This window comes from Danio rerio, chromosome 8 (assembly GCF_049306965.1).
Source record: "Danio rerio strain Tuebingen ecotype United States chromosome 8, GRCz12tu, whole genome shotgun sequence".
Taxonomy (NCBI): domain Eukaryota; kingdom Metazoa; phylum Chordata; class Actinopteri; order Cypriniformes; family Danionidae; genus Danio; species Danio rerio.
The window spans coordinates 33,367,881-33,387,258 of NC_133183.1; the positions used below are offsets into that span (position 1 = coordinate 33,367,881).

The 19,378-nt window shown below is 38.8% G+C and overlaps 1 long non-coding RNA gene across 4 annotated transcripts in view; it reads left to right on the plus strand.

Moving 5' to 3' along the window:
• The window catches only part of LOC141375657 (uncharacterized), a 97,727-nt gene that overhangs the window by 42,469 nt on the left and 35,880 nt on the right, over nt 1-19,378 (plus strand). For all 4 annotated transcript variants that reach the window (XR_012384443.1, XR_012384442.1, XR_012384444.1 and 1 more), the window contains exon 2: nt 10,165-10,231. This is a non-coding gene — a long non-coding RNA (uncharacterized lncRNA). The remainder of the gene's footprint in view (nt 1-10,164; nt 10,232-19,378) is intronic.

Genomic DNA, 19,378 nt, shown 5'->3' on the forward strand with positions numbered 1-19,378 from the left:
TGCCCTCCACCTAAGGGGTCCCTGACCCCAACAAGCTACCCAGAGGCCAACCTCTCTCCCTGAACTTGCTGCCTGGACTCCTTAGGGCCCCAATGTCCTCCAACTAAGGGGTTGCTGACCCCAGCAAGCTTCCCAGAGGTTAACCTCTCTCCCTCTACTTGCAGTCTGGGCCCCAGAGGTCCCCTTGCCCTCCACCTAAGGGATCCTTGACCCCAGCAAGCTACCAGGAGGCCAACCTCTCTCCCAGGACTTGCAGTGTGGGCTTTTTAGGGCCCATTGTCCTCCACCTAAGGGGTCCCTGACCCCAGCAAGCTACCCAGGGGCCAATCTCTCCTTCAACTTAGGCCGTACTCACACTAGGTACAGTTGCCTCGAACCGGGCCAAAGCACGCTTGTCCCCCCTCCCGTCTCCCCAGACGGCCCGCTCTCACACCATATCGGGCCTCGGCACGCTTACGTCATCGCTGCTGCGCTGTTCAGAAGCGCTCTCTATGGCAAGCCTTTTTAGAATTTAAATCTTTGTTCTGACTCCATAAATATATTAGAGATATCTCTAATTATATTTTGACTAGTCAGAATTATAATTCGACTAGTCAGAATGACCATTAGAGATATCTGCAATTACAATTGTACTAGTACGAAATCAGATTGGAGATATCTGCAAATATATTATGACTAGTCATATTCCTCTATTGACTTCCATTGAAAAATATTTGCAGATATCTCTAAATGAGTTTTGACTAGTCACAATTGTAATTAGAGATATCTCTAACCGAGTTTTTACTAGTCATATTACATTCGGAGATGTCTTTAATTCGTCATATTTAAAGATATTTGTATACAAATATATTTGAAGATATCTCTAATTAATTTACTAATAGTCGAATTACAGTTGTAGATATCTTGAATTGGATTTTTGACGAGTCAAAAGTCAGTTAGAGATATGACTAGTCATAATATATTTGCAGATATCTCCAATCTGATTTCGTACTAGTACAATTGTAATTGCAGATATCTCTAATTGTCATTCTGACAAGTCGAACTATAATTATGACTAGTCAAAATATAATTAGAGATATCTCTAAATATATTTATGGATAGTCAGAACAAGGTTTAAATGCTAAAACGGCTTGCCATACGCTCTCACCCAGTAGCACAGTGGAGATTTCTCTAGTTATATCGTTTCAGTCGTTAGATTTGCAGTCAAATATTTCGCCAAACAGTCCTTAGGGATGCAGGGACACGCAGTCAGATATTTCGCACTGAACAGTAAGAATGATTAATAAATCCATATGAATCAGCCTCTTAAAAGTCACGTCTCGCTTTCGGTTTCGGGCTTTGGCGCGTTTTGCACTCACACACAAGCGTACCGCGCCAAAGCCCAAATGATCCGCGCTCAGGCACACCTCTTCCAACCGGGCCAGGGCCGGCCAAGTGAACCGTGCTTGAGCCCGATTCAGCGCACTCACACTTCTCAAACGATCTGGGAAACGGGCCTGGGCACGGTACGGATGGCATAGTGTGAGTAGGTCCTTACAGTCTGGGCTCCTTAGGGCCCCTTTGCCCTCCACCTAAGGGGTTTCTGACCCCAGCAAGCTACCCAGGGGCCAACCTCTCTCCCAGGACTTGCAATCTGGGACCCAGAGGACCCCTTACCCTCCACCTAAGGGGTCCCTGACCCCAGCAAGCTACCCAGGGGTCAGCCTCTCTTCCAGGACTTGCAATCTGGGATCTAGAGGACCCCTTACCCTCCACCTAAGGGGTCCCTGACCCCAGCAAGCTACCCAGGGGTCAGCCTCTCTTCCTGGACTTTCTGTCTGGGCTCCGTAAGGCCCCCTTGCCCACCACCTAAGGGGTCCCTGACCCCAGCAATCCACCCAGGGACCTACCTCTCTCCCTGGACTTGCAGTCTGGGCTCCTTTAGGCCCCTTGCCCTCAACCAAAGGGATCCCTGACCCCAGCAAGCTACCCAGGGGCCAACCTGTCTCCCTGGAGTTGCATACTGGGCCCCAGAGGGCCCCTTGCCCTCCACCTAAGGGGTCCCTGACCCCAGCAAGCTACCCAGGGGCCATCCTCTTTCCCTGGACTTACAGTCTGGGCCCCAGGTGCCCCCTTGCCCTCCACCTAAGGGGTCCCTAACCCCAGCAAGCTACCTAGGGGCCAACCTCTCTCCCTGGACTTGCAGTCTGGGCCCCAGAGGAGCCCTTGCCCTCCACCTAAGGGGTCCCTAAGACCAGCAAGCTAAAATTGTCAAAATTTGTCAAAACAAGCTAAAACGACAAAATTGTACAGCTTTTTGTTTTGGTTGCTCTCCATTTTGACAACTTGTTAAATATTAAAATCATAGTATTAATTTACATTAATACTTTACTTCAAAGAACAAGGAATGTTCAATCAGACTGAAAGACATCCCAAAACAACAGCTCTATTTTCTCTCTCGACTTTGTAACTTTATAACTTACTGCTGTGTTATTCAAAGCTACTACACTTTACTGTCAGTCCATTTATAAATTTCTGCCTTTTCCTCAAAATATTGCTGTGACATTTCAAAGATATAGAAAGTAAATACTCAAGTAAAATTACCAAGTTAAATGACCTAACGCATGCAAAATACTGGAACAAAAGTGTTTTCAGTCATTTTAGTGTGGATGACAAACTTTTGTTAAGCAGTTTAAAACATTAGTGTGGGCACTTTAGATTAAAAAACACCATTTTTATATCTATCTGGATTAGTGAAGTTGTAGTCAAAATGCATTCCAAGTGTAAACAACGCTTTATGATAGTCAATATAAAATAAAAGCCTGAAAATAGCTAATTTGGAATTTTATTTTACACTCAAATCATGTAGTGGGCTGTATACATATCTAAAAAGTTTATTAAATGAGGAAGTCATATTTGTGTCTCTCTCCTTCACCTGTGCATCAGGTTTCTTTAGCGTTGTCCTACAGTAGCGTTGACTTCTGTGGCTTGTCGAAACTTTAAAGAAATATCGTTCTTTGTTCTATGCGTCAACCACATCAAACAGACCAGGTGATGCACGCTGTCTGGCCCTGGGTTCAGTCCTCATTAAACTCTCTCCCCCCTTTACATCTGCCCTTTCACATCTCCTCCCACTCTGTCTCCCATATGCTGCTGAATGGCCTCAGGCCTCCACACACTGCTTACACAGCAAACACACACACAGTACACAGCAGAGATCCTGTCTAGAAATATAGCTGGGTGTGAGACGGTGAGGGTACCAGAAAGCGGAAAAAGAGAGAGAGAGAAAAGTGTAACGAGTACAGTGAACAAAGCTCACGGCAAATGTGTTAGCAATGCAAACACTGAAACCGGAAACACATCTGTTGATTAATTTTTTAGAGCCATGTTAGTTTTATTAAAGATTCCCAAGTTCTCAGCGTAGTTTTTTAAATACTTGTTTCACACTTAATATGCAGAGAGATATGCACAATTTTATACTAATCATCCCATGGTACTTAAATATAACCATGCCATATTTTGTGCAGTAAAGAAACGGTTTATATAAGTGTGAATAATGATATTTGATTACGTTTTTCAATAATTGTAAAAGTATTTTTGTGTTTATATTCTTAGTATGCATTGCACATGATACAGTTTTTTCTGTATGTTTGTACTTAATAATTTTGAAATCATTTTTAGTTTATGAGAAACAAGACACCTTTATTTATATATTGTTTTATACAACGTAAATTGTCAAAGCAGCTTAAAGGGATAGTTCACCCAAAAATTCTGCCAATAATTCTGTATCATTTACACTTGATTTATTTCAAACCAGTTTGATTTATTTATTTATTTATTTATTCATTCATTCATTCATTCATTCATTCATTCATTTATTTATTTATTTTGTTCTTTTAAACACACAAAAAATATATTTTTAAGAATGTCAAGTTTTTAGTATGGGATGGCAGAAATTTCTCTCTTTTTTAACTCTCTTTAACCTCTTTAAAATAAATAAACAGGCAATGATCATTATTAATTTTATTTTTTTGCACATGTGCATTTTGTGACTTAAGATTCAAGATGATGCATGTGTTCTGAGTTTTGGTCCCCTGCACTCTGCACCCTTGAAAATGTTCACGTTGTAGTGTAAATCCTATAGGATTTGGCCAAAGGCATGAACTCTTCAGTATTGAACTCATCCAATTATATTGATCAGTTAACGACTCAACTGATTGCTTCAAAAATGATCCTGTAGCAGATGGTTGCTTTCTTTATGTGTCGAATTCGGTGTTTGTGAGTTTATTTTTCCCTCCATACTCATTGTTTCTGTCTGACCTTCTGATCACTTTGCTTTTTTTCAGTTCTTCAATTCTGATCTAGAAATGTCCAACTGCTGAATAATCAGTCAAGCTGATTCTGTTAAATGAATCAGTCAAACTAGTTAGATAAATGAATTCAGTTTGAGAGTTCAGGATTCATTCTGAAAAGCATGGGATGAAACATTTGATAAATCTTTAAAACAAACAAAAAGCACTAGATAAAGTGAAATGCACACCTGCAGTCTTTAATTTTTTTTTTCAAGTTAGTGAATGATTATTTTTAAAAACACTTTTGTCTTTGCATGTTTTATGGTGTACTTGCTATGCAATCATTATAATTATCAGCATATGTAAATAAACCTGTTGTCAGAGACGGATATATTTTTTCACTAACTCATTTTTTTCTGCCTTTATCCTTGTTATAGAGTTTGAATATACACTGTTAAATATTTGACCCTAAATTCACTGTAAATTATTGGCTAATAAAAGCATTACTTTCACAGCAAGGTACAGTGTACATTCACAGTAAATTACACTGCAAAAAAATGCTTTTCTTATTTAGATTTTTAAATCTAGTTTTAAATCTAGTTTTCTTATATGCTTCGTTTTACTTATAACAATCTAAACAATCTGCCAATGGGGTAAGCAAAATAATCTTGTTTTTCCTTTTGATATAGGATTATTTTGCTTACCCCATTGGCAGATTATTTAGATTGTTATAAGTAAAACTTCACTTAATTTAGACATTATTTCTTAAAACAAGACTATATGTTTTATTTGTCTAGAAAATGCCTCTTGACTTAAGATTTTTTGATATTTGGACTATAAACAAGATGAAAAATAATTATGTTTACAGTAGGTCACAGTGATTAAAAAAAAAAAAAACATTACTTTGAAACTACAGCCATAATCTGCCTTCAGATAGTTAATTTAGCAGTATTTCCTGCAGAATTGGCTATATTTTACTATGAAGTTACAGTTAAAGATTAATGTGAATTAGCAGTAGGTTGCAGTTGAAATACTTAATTTAACTGTAAAGTTACATTTACAGTATATCCCAGATCAATGCAACTTAACAGTTTACTACTGTAGAATTACAAAGGGAATAGTTCACCCAAAAATGAAAATTCTCTTGTATAATCGTTTATAGTTTTCTAAAATGGTAAGTATATGCTTTTTCAAATACTTGGAAAATATAGATTTTTTTAAATTGTATTTTGCCAGAATGTTCAACTTTGGATTCAATCTTAATGTGGGTCAGTGTGTCGCACTTTAGACCACCGGAGTGGCCTTTCTGTTAAAAGCATTAGAGATCACCTTATCTCCAGAACAGGTGAAAGCACAGCTGCTTGCTCTGTTTAAAGTATGTGTTCATGTGTGTTCTGTAAGCACTGCGTCCATTAAGTTTGTACAGAGGGCACTGATTCATAGCTCATTACAAAGAGACTGTGCACTTGTACAAACAGGAGTGTAGTAAAAACATAGTCAGTAAATAGTAAATCCCCTATATGAAGAAATCGTTTAGTAGTTTTTTAGTAAACACTCAACTTTGTTTGAACCATACACTGTAAAACCCAACGGTCAACTTTATCAAGTTAAATGTGTATAACTCAAAATTGACTGAAAGTTAATTCTACTAATTGAAAAAAATTTTTGAACTCAGTGTTGAAGGTAATGAGATAATTTAATACATATACTGGAGCGTAAATGGAGTAAGTTCACAGTACTCATATACGTAGATTAGATTTTAACTCAAATGGTTTGTAGCAATTGGTTTCCTCAAACAGTTTGAGTTGCCTTAACTCTTCGGGTTTTACAGTACTTAGTTGGTTTGAGTTCTCTTCATTTATTGGGTTTTACTGTAATCAAATTGCTTCGTTTACTCAAAGGGATTAGGTTCACAGTACTCATTAGGATACTTTTTGATCTTAAATGGTTTGCAATCGATTTCCTCAAATGGTTTTGAGAAGTTACCTTAACTTTTTGGGTTTTATAGTCTTGCATAGTAAAGTACTTGAATTAAACTATTTTGGTAATTCTGTAATTACCATGGTAATACAACACGTAATAAGGCAAAATACCCAATACAGTAGTTTTCAACTACTATAGGGTATACCATACTACAATACATGACAGTTTCTTTCAAGTTACTTTAGTAAAAACTAAAGTGTACTACAGTATTTGTTACATTTTATCAGTTCACTGTAATTACTATTATTCTCCAGTATGCTATAGCATTCATTATCAAACAGTTGTAAATAATATAATATATACAAGCAACAAAATTAGTACAGTATAATTCAAAAACACTGTAGAATACCATAAATTACTATATTATTTTAACAAAACATCAGATTTTGCAGACGTTTAACCTTTTGCTTCATACAGTAGTATAAGCATAATCAAAACATTCAGTAAAGACTATATATATATATATATATATATATATATATATATATATATATATATATATATATATATATATATATATATATATATATTTATTTATTTATTTATTTTTTTAGTATTTTTTTTTTTTAGTATTCTTTTTTTTTTTTTTAGTATTCTTTTTTTTTTTTTTAGTAAGTACTATATTCATTATCAAGATTAGCAAATATATAGCTTTATCTGTTTTTTTGATTTGATGTAAGCCGTTAATCTCTTCACAGTTGTTTTCATTGAACAGGATTAAGTGTGATTTTAAAACCTCTGTTTCATTTGTTAACTTGTGTTGTGTTCTACCTGATGTCCAAATCCCTCATAAAGATGTTGGCTTTGTGTTGGGCCAACACCCTTCTTAATAGAATAGAGAGATAAGTTGAGAGTTTCTAGTCTAACATCCCAAATACATGTAGTCAATAGCAAAGCTAGGGTGTCGGAACTAATTCAAAGACACTTGACCTTTATATGACACAGCAGACAGCAATATTAAGCACTATGTTTTATTTGTCCACCGGTGGTGTTTTGCATTCTGGCAGCTACATGCTGGAATTCAAGTGGGCCGGCTAACCCCGACTCGGGGATCGGAAAACATTCCTCTCATGCCTCCGACCTGAGCAGTGCTGACGCTGGATCTGACCTGGCCAGGGGAAACCCTGTGTGCTTCACCCATATCTCTGATACCACAGCTATTAATGAATCTAATTTTCCCAACTGGATCAAACACAAAAAAAACCCTAAATGAATCACTGTTTATCTCGACAGCTGTTCACATTCTGTGCATTTTTTCCCTACATTTCAGCACTTGTGGGTATTAAAATTGGTTTCATTATTGCTTGTCAAAACTACAATATTAATCCATCCTATAAACGGAAGATTTTGCATAGTGACTTCGTCATTTGTTTACATCAGGGGATTTACTGCTTTCTTGTTTTGTCCACAGGATAAAGAGCATATTCTGGGAAGCTTGTTCCACAACATGAACACAAGCTCCTTTGTTCTAGATTTTAAACTTGCAATCACAAGAAGCTTTTAGCATGTGTGCGTGATGTTGATTTGAACTGGTACAAGATCCATCATTATACAACTATTTGTTTATTGGTATCAATTATTAAACGTGGAACTTTTGACAAATGGAACTTTTCAATTGCAAAATTGCAAAATAACCTCTTTAGGGTAGAAAAATTATCTTTAGATTTTTAAAATGTTCTTTATGTGAATAAAAAACGGTTCTTTTAAGAATTGTTTTTAATCTAAAAGGTTCTTTGTGGAACCAAAAATAGTCCTGAAATGTAAACCCTGGACCATAAATCCAGTTTTATGTTGCATACTTTTATGGAAAAAGCCAAATATATATTGTATGAGTCAAAATACCTTAATAAATCTAAAAATTTTTAATTCGAAAGTCATTAGAACATGTAAGATTATATTTCATCTTTCAAGACATTTTGTAAATGTCCTACTGTCAATTTCAAATCTTAATTTTTGATTTTCATTATGCATTGCTAACATTTGCACAACTATATTGCCATTTTCTTAATATTTGTGAACCCTCAGAATCAGATTTTCAAATAATTGCATTTCATCAAATATTATCCAAAACTGACACTAAAAATTGACCCTTAATCATGTTTTTTAAATTATTATTATTATGTCATTATTTTGAAAAAAATTAGGAAACTTTTTTTTAGGAGTATGCCACTTAGATGACTCGAAATTTAATTTCTGGTTGAAATATCCCTTTAAACTTTATTAATACTAAATTATTTGTGTTTCATAAGATCACTGCGTTCATGTTGTGCACCTTCAGTCTTAATGACCTGACGTTATAACATGCCTGATCTGCCTTTAATGAGAGCAATCAAACATCACAGGAGACCAAACACTGTTTCCCTGAGGGTCTCCGTATTTCACAATGAATACACATCACCCATTTACATATTATGCTATGAATCAATAATTCATGTTTTCATTCACCAACAGATGCAATGTCGGAAATACACAATCAGAGGCTAAATTAACATCCAGCTATAACAATTAGAATAACCAGAAGGCCTCAAAAACTCCACACAAAATAATTTCAAAAGGTTTGTCACAGATTTCTGTGAATCTTTTTATGCAGAAAATCTGCGTACATAATGTGGTCTTCAACAAAAAGGACTTCTTTTTTTTTAGTGAGCATATTATAGTTATTAGTGTTATCCTTAAATGTTTTTTCCTGTATATTTAAGCATTAAATGTGTGATTTAAAGAAAGGATTTTTATATTTTGTATTTAAGATGTCACAAACTGAGAAATCATAATTGCCTTAATTATAATAAAACATATTATATGTTCCAATACTCAAGACATTCTTGTTAGTAAAATGCATCTTTAAGCCAATTAGACAAAATGATTTGTGAAATATCATTACATAATAGTGTCTAAACATCCACTTCTACATCACTTCATGTTTTTTGCTCAATCCAACAATTTATGCTGTAGTATGGTAATTAATGACAGAGGCACAGAAAACAAACAATAAAGATGCTCTGAAGAGACAAATGAGAAAAAATTATTTGCATGGCAGAATTTCAAGATGAAAATCACTGTTTGTGACCTCAAGCTGAAATGAACTTTGTTCCTGCAGCAGGACAATGAACCAAAACAAAATAAAGACTTTGGAGTGGCCTAGTCAAAGTACTGACCAAAATCCAATTGGCATGGTGTGGCATGGTCATGCTCTAAAACCTTACAGTGTGTCTGAATTACCATTCTTCAAAGATGCGTGTGTCAAAACTTTTCTACAAAATCCTTCTACAATAAAAATGCAGTGAAGGCACAAAGGAGATAAAAAAATCTGGATTAAATAAAACAATAAGCTGGAAAAAACAGAACTAAGTAGGATAAATGCACCTATTCAACACCCATTCAAACTGTGCTGAAACAGGTTAGCAATAAAACTAATAACTTCTAAGTTACATTGTATTTGATTAAAAATCCTGTCAAAATGTGCAAAAACAAGCAAACAATCCAGCAATTTTTTTAAATGTAACATTTTATTCTCCTGACCTTTATCAGACATAAAGTCATTAAATTAAAAAAATAACAATAACCAATAAATATCATTAATGCAAACCAATCAACGTGTAATATATTTTCAGGTGTGCTGATTTAATGGAAACATCCTAAAAACCTAAATAATAAGTGGACCTCAGTGAACAGCACGAAACAAACAAAAAGAAGTTCACAACCCTTTAAGTACATACACAAAGTGATTTGATTCATGCCAGGCCATGTTAATTGTCTGATTTTATAGGTTGGGTGCAAAGGGGGGATTGAGGGCGGAAAGCTTTTGTCTTTTCTTTGTGTTTTATGTTTGTTAACCTTTTGATTGTTACTCATAATCCAGATGACAGATTAGCAGTTGTTGATGCATTGGTCTAACTGTTAATCTTCACAGCTGGATTCCACCCGCTGTCATCTACCTGGACTGGACAGAGGGCAGCCCAGGCTGAGATTCAAAACAGGCAAGTCCTGCTTATGTTATTTAATTTGTGGCAGCTTGTGATCTCCAGATTTATGGATGGCTGTCGCTATAGGAGGATCGCTCTGGATTATGACAGATTCTCCTTGGCAACAACATAATGGAGAAGCATTAGGCGAATAGGAATCCTTGAGGAAGCTGATGGAGGCATGGGGAAAAACATCCTCAGGCCGTCCTGTTTTGTGTTTGTGCATATAGGCTCATTTCAGCATCTGTTTGGGAGATTAATGGATATACATGAAGTATATATGATGTGTGAATGCATTTCGTAAACAATGTGGACAGATTTACAATGCTGTGATCCTATTGTTTTCAACTCATTTGATGCAAACATCGGACCAGGATTAATATTACTTTTATTAATAATATAGTACTAATAATATACCATATAATAATATTAGAATTACTTTTATTTCCATAGTTTATTGTATGTACTATAGTTAAATAATTCTGGATTAAAGAAAACATTAATAAAATATTTTGACTTTAGTTATTAATTATACATTTTTTATTTAAGTTATAGTTTAACTTAAATCAGAATAACTAAAACATAACCAAAAAGTTAAATAAAATAAAACTATACTGTAAATAATCTTAAGTGCTATATACTTAAAAAAAATAGTGGTAACACTATTGCACGTATCATTTTTAAGTAAATATCAAGGCTTGATTTTTTTTTTAGCAAAAACCATTTGAATGAATCATGTGAAAAATTACAACATTTTTTGAGTGATAGATGAAGATTTTAATATTATTAGCGGAATGTGCTTTTATAATTTAAGCAAATCCACCACCGTTTACTCACATTTGTTTATTTTTTTAACAAAAAACACTTGAATGAATCGTGAAAATTACTAGTTTATTTTTTATTTTTTTGAGTGATATATGAAGATTTTAATATTAGGAATGTGCTTTGTAAACACCATTTACTCACCATTTACTCAAATTTAGTAATGAAAATTACTCATTCAAAAAATGTAAAATATATAATGTATAATAAAATACACACACAATACATTTTTGCCAAATATCATTTTAATACATGTTCCACTGATAACAAAATGGTACAATTTGGTAAACAAATCTATATAAAATTTACAGCAATGTTAATCTCTGATAAAAAAAAAATCTTTTATCCATGGTATGGAAAAAAGTCTTCTGTCAGCTTTCTTTTGTAGGAATAGTCACATTTTAGACAAAATTTGACATAATTTGTGTATTGCATGACATATTAAACCAGTATAAAAGCTGTATCTCAAAATATTAGCACCAAAATCAATCAGTCAATGCAGTGAAATTTTCCCCAAAAGGTTGTAGCAGTGAATTTGTGTCAGAAACTTAATATGGGTTTCTTTGTAAGTTATTTTATTTGGGGAATATTTGTATAAATCCAGTTCAGCAATTCTAGATTTCCAAGCTAGCCATGACTCACTCATCCTCCAAGACAATGTAAAAGTCCTCATGGTTGGTCATCCCTCTGGCAGCAATTCTCTGTGCATTCCCACACTGTAAAATAAACATTACGTTTATTATATTGAAATTATGCAGTTGTACATTTCAAATGTTTAAGGTTTACTAAAACATATTAAGGAAATATATAAAGGAAATAAACCATTTCTTTGTACAGTATCTCTGTGAACAGTAATTCTTCAAAATGTTTGAGTAGACATTGCTGACTGACACAAGTACACATGTATTTTGACTAATAATGGACAGGGTGTTATTAAAATGTATACTAGTGGTTAGAAATTTATAAAAACAAACCATGTTTATACAAGGAATAGTGCATTCAACATTAGTGCTTGAGCTATATACATATTTTTTTGTAATGCAAAAATTTTAAATGCAGTTTTATGAAGACCATAAATATCTGAAACGGTTTGAGACACTTACATTGCACTCCTGGATGAGCTCTTTCCCTTATTCATACAGATAGACCAGCAACAGAGGAGAACATCTCTTATTTCATCTCTGAATTAATGTAAAGGTCTGATGCTTAAAAAAAAGTGTAGAAATTAGTAAAATTGCCTAATAATAATAATAATTCATTCATTCATTTTCTTGTCGGCTTAGTCCCTTTATTAATTCGGGGTCGCCACAGCGGAATGAACCGCCAACTTATCCAGCAAGTTTTTACGCAGCGGATGCCCTTCCAGCCGCAACCCATCTCTGGGAAACATCCACACACACACTCATACACTACGGACAATTTAACATACCCAGTTCACCTGTACTGCATGTCTTTGGACTGTGGGGGAAACCAGAGCACCCGGAGGAAACCCACGCGAAGGCAGAGAGAACATGCAAACTCCACACAGAAACGCCAACTGAGCCGAGGTTCGAACCAGCAACCTTCTTGCTGTGAGGCGACAGCACTACCTACTGCGCCACTGCCTTGCCCATAATAATAATAATAATAATAATAATAATAATAATAATAATAATAATATTAATAATAATAATAATAATAATAATAATAATAATTAAATAATAATAATAATGCACAAATAACATTATTAAAAATACCTGATGTATGGCACCGATTCTCTTTATCAAAATCTGCCTGAATAAACTGCTCCTCTTTAGTGGGAAAATACTGCGAAAGTTTTCTTCAATAATCTGAAAAATGAAGCAAACAAATATTAGTATTTATGTTCAATATTATTCTTTATATAAACACAGTTCATTACATTACATCATCAATGCTGTAAAAGGAACCTTATGAAATGGAAAAGCTCTAGCTGTGCATAAACCCCATTGAATAGCTATAGCTAACTTAGCTTACCACTTAACAAGCTCACTGTTGTTCGTCCACCCTGCTTCACTGTTGCCTGATCATTATGCAAATAATTTGTTCAATTTCATTATATAATTCAGAATAAACATTGAAGCAAATCAATTTCAAATAGGAATGAAAGGGTGAATGAAGGGTGGTTAAAATACCTGTGTATCCCTATATACATCATATGGCAAAAACTAAGCTCCCGAACAAGCTTGAACAGCATGTGTCCTTCCTGAAAGAGCTTAGGCTATTTAAGACAATAAAATTATAAACTGTTAATGCTTACCTCTTAACAAGCTCACTGTTGATCTGCTCTTTCAAAATGTTGTCTGATCACTGCCGTTGTTGAGATTCAAATGCAAACAACTCAATCAAATCCACATAATTGAGTGAATTTTCTTAAAATAAACGTGAAGCCATCTTTCCTCAATATTATTAGCTTAATTGGTTTCTCAAATTAAGTTCAATAATTGTATTAGTTTGCTTTAAAAAAGAAGTGAAATTTAAGTCTTAGTTATGTTAGCGAAATCTTCTCAATATTTTATAATAAATCCAGAATATAAACTTTTTAAAGAAAATATGCACATTAATTCAAAAGACCACATCAATTTTTTTAGGAAAATAACAAGCCTCAAGATAAATTTTTTTAAAGAGCCCATATTATGGGTTTTTGAAAATTCCCCTCCATGTAGTGTGTAACACAGCTCTAAGTGAAGTGAAGTATCCAGCTAAGGCTTAAATCTGTAAGAATACAGTGTTTAAAACTGTTGATTCATCTATAAAAGAGTCGAATCATAGTGCTTCAAACGAGTCGCCTTGATACCGACTCATTAGGTGTTTCGCCATGACGTACGAACGAAACAAAGTTTTTCACGTGCACGCGCAAACCCGGGAGATTTCAAACCTGAGGCCCCGCCCTCTGACGCAGTAACCCAGACACACACACACACACACACCCACAAACACACGCACACCCACAAACACACGCACACAAACATGCCGGTCGATTGAAGTCACACTGCAGATGGATATTATATTGAGTCTCTACCCAAAGATAAAACATCAGCATTATAACCAAGCAGTTGGAAACTTCTGGAAGCTACATGCTACAAAGAATACTTCATCTGAGTTTGTTAAAGGAAGGATCAGTAAAGAGTAACTGATGGACGTCAGGATGGGTTTCTTCCTACATTTCTCAAGTGTAAGTACGTGCGGTTAAAGTTGTTGCCTCGTTTACTCTAGCTTGCAAATGTATTTAGTTGTGATTTGTTACTTGTAACCGCGTGTACTGTATCAGGTTAACTGGATATTTTATCTTATCGCGTGCAAAGTCACGTTAAAAACGCGACGCGTGCTGTTTGTTTATGGAGCTCCGTGCTAGAGTTCTGCTCCCGCGATTTATTCGGAAATGTATTCCCGCGCCGCAGAAATCTGGCGCGGGGAGAGAGAGAGAGAGAGAGAGCGAGAGAGAGCGAGAGAGAGAGCGAACGAACGAACGAGCTTTGTGTACTTTGTGCTGTGTGTGTGTTTTTATACAGACAGCTTGGCTGTCTGGACTGTATACTGGGTGATATTTGGTTGTGTTCTCCGCTCTAGCGGGACCGGGCGCGGCGGGCAGAAAACGGAGCGGGTTCTCAGGCTAAAACCTGGCGGGTGCGGGCTGAAGCGGGAGCGTTGTCATCCGGAGGTGTGTGTGTGTTTTTGTGTGTGTGTGGTATGGCGAGTATCCACTCGCCATAGTGTGGCAGCTAAAGTCCACGCCTACACTATCGAGCGTGTATGAACTGTGATTACTTTTTAAATTGCTGATTAGCTATTGGCCATTTCCCTCTCTGACTGAAGGCAGTCGACCAATCGCGACAGACTGTCATCGGCCCAATCAGCGCAGATTAGCTTCGCGCTAAGGAGGGGTTTGGGAACAAATGAATCACTGGACGATTCATACAGGAGTCGCTGGGATAATTAGATAAAAATAAATGCAGATTATAAGACCATGAAAGTGTTTTTTGACCTTGCATGCATATTAGACTGTTGTTGGAGACCCTTACAACCAAGATATGACCCTATTTCATGTATAATATGGGCTCTTTAAAGGAAAAAAAAGAAAATCTCACAAAAAATAGTATAATACTGTATGTCCATAAATACCTTGTTGTATTAATGTTGAATGATCATATCTAAAATGTTTACAATAAACTGTAATAAGTGGCATATGTATTTTGTTGACCCTTTATTTGGTTTGTCACCCATAAATTGTATTTCGGTTTGCGTAATATGTAGATTAAAGCAATGAAAATGAGGGACACAAAATATAAAAATCTAAAACCAAAACCTAAGTCATACTATTAATAATTACATCACCAGTTAATGATAGGTAATATACATATATAAACTAAAAATAAAATCTAATTTAAAAATAAACATACATGTATTTTTAATTCATACCTAATATATACTGTTTAACTATTTAAAAAATGAAAAAGTGTTTGCCCATTACTGATTTCTTACTTTTTTGTGTTTGTCACACTTTAATGTTTCAGATCATCAAACAAATTTAAATGTTAGTCAAAGAAAACACAATTAAAGTAGTAAAGTAAAGTTTAAACAGGTTTTTATTATTAAGGGAAAACAAAATCCAAAACTACATAGCCCTGTGTTTGGTGTGTTCATGACTCAATCATTAGAAAAAAAGAAAATTCCAAGAAAACTACTGCTGGGCAAAAACAACATACTGTACAGGTTCATTTCAGTTTTGCCAGAAAACATCTTGATGATCCTCAAGACTTTTGGGAAAGTACTCTTTGAACTGATACAACAAATTTGAACTTTTTAAAGGGTGTGTGTCCCATTATTTTTGACATACAAGTAACAACGCATTTCAGAAAAAGACCATCATACCAACAGTAAAATGTAGTGGTTATACTGGGATCTGAGACTGTTTTGCTGCTTCAGAACCTGGAGGAATTGCTATGATAAATGGAACGTTCGAGGTTACTAAAGTAACCCTTCGTTCCCCGAGGAGGGGAACGGAAGCACTATAAGTGGATTTGATTGTAAAATCCACGCATTGGGAGGTTCGGTTCAGAAGCTACTCGTCTGAAAGAGTATTGAACGGGCCAATTAAGAATGAATTGGCAGCGCAAGCCTGCGCAGGTGAGCGGCATAAGCAATCAACTGAGTATATAAGCTCACCTGGCGCCAGCAGACGCTATCCTTTTTAAGCTGAAGAGACTTTCAACAGCTAAGGGACAGTCATTATGGCGACGGAGTATAGTGCTTCCGTTCCCCTCCTCGGGGAACGAAGGGTTACTTTAGTAACCTCGAACGTTCCCCTTCGGGGGGAACTTCAGCACTATAAGTGGATTTGATTGTAAAATCCACGCATTGGGAGCCCATTGAAAGCGCCATAATGACTGCACCTTACCAACACCCCCGATGAGGAGATAGTCAAGCAAGCGTGACGCACCCACATCATGGGGGGCGCGGTCCTCCAACGTGTCCCTGGCCCTAATTTATCCTACTTCAACAGAAGTTTTACGGATTTATATATATTTTTTGGGAAGTCGTGAGCATCTAGATAATTCTAGGAAATACGACAGTACGTTGGGAAGCGTGCAATCCCGATAGGGAGGACGCTGCGGAGGCCATCTGTTACCCAAGGGGGGATAGATGGCAGAATTTACATATGGACTAGCCCTAAAAAGGGGGAGTACGCATAGCAAAAGAGTGGTTAGCGGGGAGGGAAGACATGGGTCCGCCCAGGGGGGGGACTTAACCGTGGCGGAATAAGTATATGGGATCGCCTAGTGGGGATCACGCATAACAGGCACCTTTACCCAAAACGCGGGCTGACCAGCGGGCAGACCTACAACGTAGTGGGCCAGCAAGTGACTCCTCCGCTGAGTCAGTGCTGGGGGCCACAGAGGAATCTGCAGGGCTCACCTGACGGGGAACTTTACTGACAGATAAAAAGGCGCACGTATCTCCGTGTTAGGGAAAATGGCGCAGCAAGCGTGTTTCAACACCCTACCGAATTGTTTCCTCAATCACCAAGGGTTACCTAATACCCTTGAGGAAACCGGCTCCACTCGCAGATTGTAAAACCTTGCAAATGTGTTGGGTGTCACCCAGCCCGCAGCTCTGCAGATGTCTGTTAGAGGGGCGCCGCGTGCGCGCGATCGAGAGGATGCGAAGCTCCGAGTGGAGTGCGCACGCGCTCTCGGGGAACGCGGCTCATCTCGGCTCTGATAGTGAAAGAAAGGCATCCACAATCTAGTGGGAACTTATTTCGGTACGGCACTTCCCTGCTGCCGACCGCTATAACAGACGAAGAGCTGCTCAGATGATCTAAACTCTGAGTGCGGTCCGGATAATACGCAAAACGCGAACTGGACAATAAAGAAGGGCTGGGTCTGCCTCCTCCGAGGGCAGCGCTTGCAGGCTCACTACCTCGTATTAAAACGGAGTGGTAGGAACCTTGGGCACATATCGCGGGCGGGGTCTCAGGACGTGAGAGAAGCCAGCCCAATTACAGGCACGAGTCACTGACCGAAAAATGCCTCCGGGTCCCCGACCCTCTAATCGATATCAACGCGACCAGCAGAGCTGTCTTCAGGGACAGAAAGATACTGAGTCGAGGATCGAAGGGATCTGACGCGGCTTGTGTAGCGAGGGCGAGATCCTAAGAGGGCATGAGAGGGGGCGGGGTGGATTAATTCGCTTAACGCCCCTGAGAAACCGGATGATGAGGTTATGCGTTCCCACGGTGCCGCCAGCCACCGCGTTATGAGAGCGGAGATGGCAGCCACGTAACCTTGAGTGTGGAGGGCGACAGCCTGCTCTCCAACTTCTCTCGGCGTAAAGAAAGCACAACGCTGATCTGGCAAATTACGGGGGTCTTCTCAGCGAGAGACACACCATTCAGTGAATAGACTCCACGTCAGGGCATAGGCGCGCTCGGGGAGGGGGCTCTAGCCCGAGTGACGGTATTAGCCACCGCAATCGGAGGTTACCTAAGTCTTCCTCGCGTCTAAAAATCTCTTCAAAGATCGGCGAGGGTGCCAGGTGGTGCCCTGTCCCTGAGAGAGTAGGTGCTCTCTCGAAGGGACTGCCAGGGGAGGGCTATCGCGAGGGAGAGCTCTGACATCCAGGTCCGGTTGAGCCAGAGGGGCTCAACCAGCAACCTGTTCCTCGTCCTCCCTGACCTTGCACAGTAACTGCGCGAGCAGGCTCACTGGGGGAAACGCATATTTGCGCGTGCCCCGAGGCCAGCTGTAAGCCAGTGCATCCGTGCCGAGAGCACTCGGTCAGGGAAAGAACAACTGGCAATGAGCGATCTCGGGGGAAGCAACAGATCGATCTGGGCTTCCTCGAATCGCGCCCATATCAGCTGAACAGACTCGGGGTGGAGTCTCCATTCTCCAGGACGCAAGGCTGCCGTGAGAGCGCATCGGCTGCACGGTTGAGCTTGCCTGAATATGAATGGCGTGCAGCGATTTCAGCCGCGGATGACTCCAGAGGAGCAGACGGCGGGCGAGCTGAGACATGCGGCGAGAGCGCATACCCCCTATACGGCTGATATACGCCACCGCCGCCGTACTGTCCGTCCTGACCAGCACGTGTTGCCGCTCCAGCACCGGAAAAAAACGGTGGAGAGCGAGGAACACTGCCAACAGCTCCAGGCGATATGCCAATGCAACTGGGTACCTTTCCACAGGTCCGCAGCCGCATACCCGCAACGCACAGCCCCCCAGCCCGTGTTGGAAGCGTCTGCTGAAACGACAACAAGACTGGACGCCTGTTCTAGAGACACCCAGGCCTGTAGGAACGAGGGATCGCTCCAAGGGCTGAGGGCGCGGCGACACAGCGCAGTAACAGAGACTCGGTGTGCGCGCGCGTGCCATGCGCGTCTGGGGACTCGATCGTGATCAGCCAGTGCTGAAGTGGTCTCATATAGAATAATCCGAGCGGCATGAAACGGCTGCGGATGCCATATGCCCCAGGAGCCTCTGAAATAGTTTCAGTGGGACCACTGTTTTACTGTCGAGCTCTCTCAGACAGTACAGCATCAGCTGAGCGCGCTCTCCGGAGAGGCGCGCTGCCATGGTGACCGAGTCCAACTCCAGCCCGAGAGAAGAGATCCTCTGCACGGGGGCGAGTTTGCTCTTTTCTCGGTTGACCTGAAACCCCCACAGGTGGAAGTGCCAGAGCACTTTGTCTCTGTGCATAATCAACTGCTCCGAGAGAGGGCAAAATCAGCCAGTCGTAAGAAATCGAGTATGCAGATGCCCGCGAGCCGAAGGGGCGCTGAGGCACCCTCCGCGGGCTTGGTGAGGACCCGCGGAGACA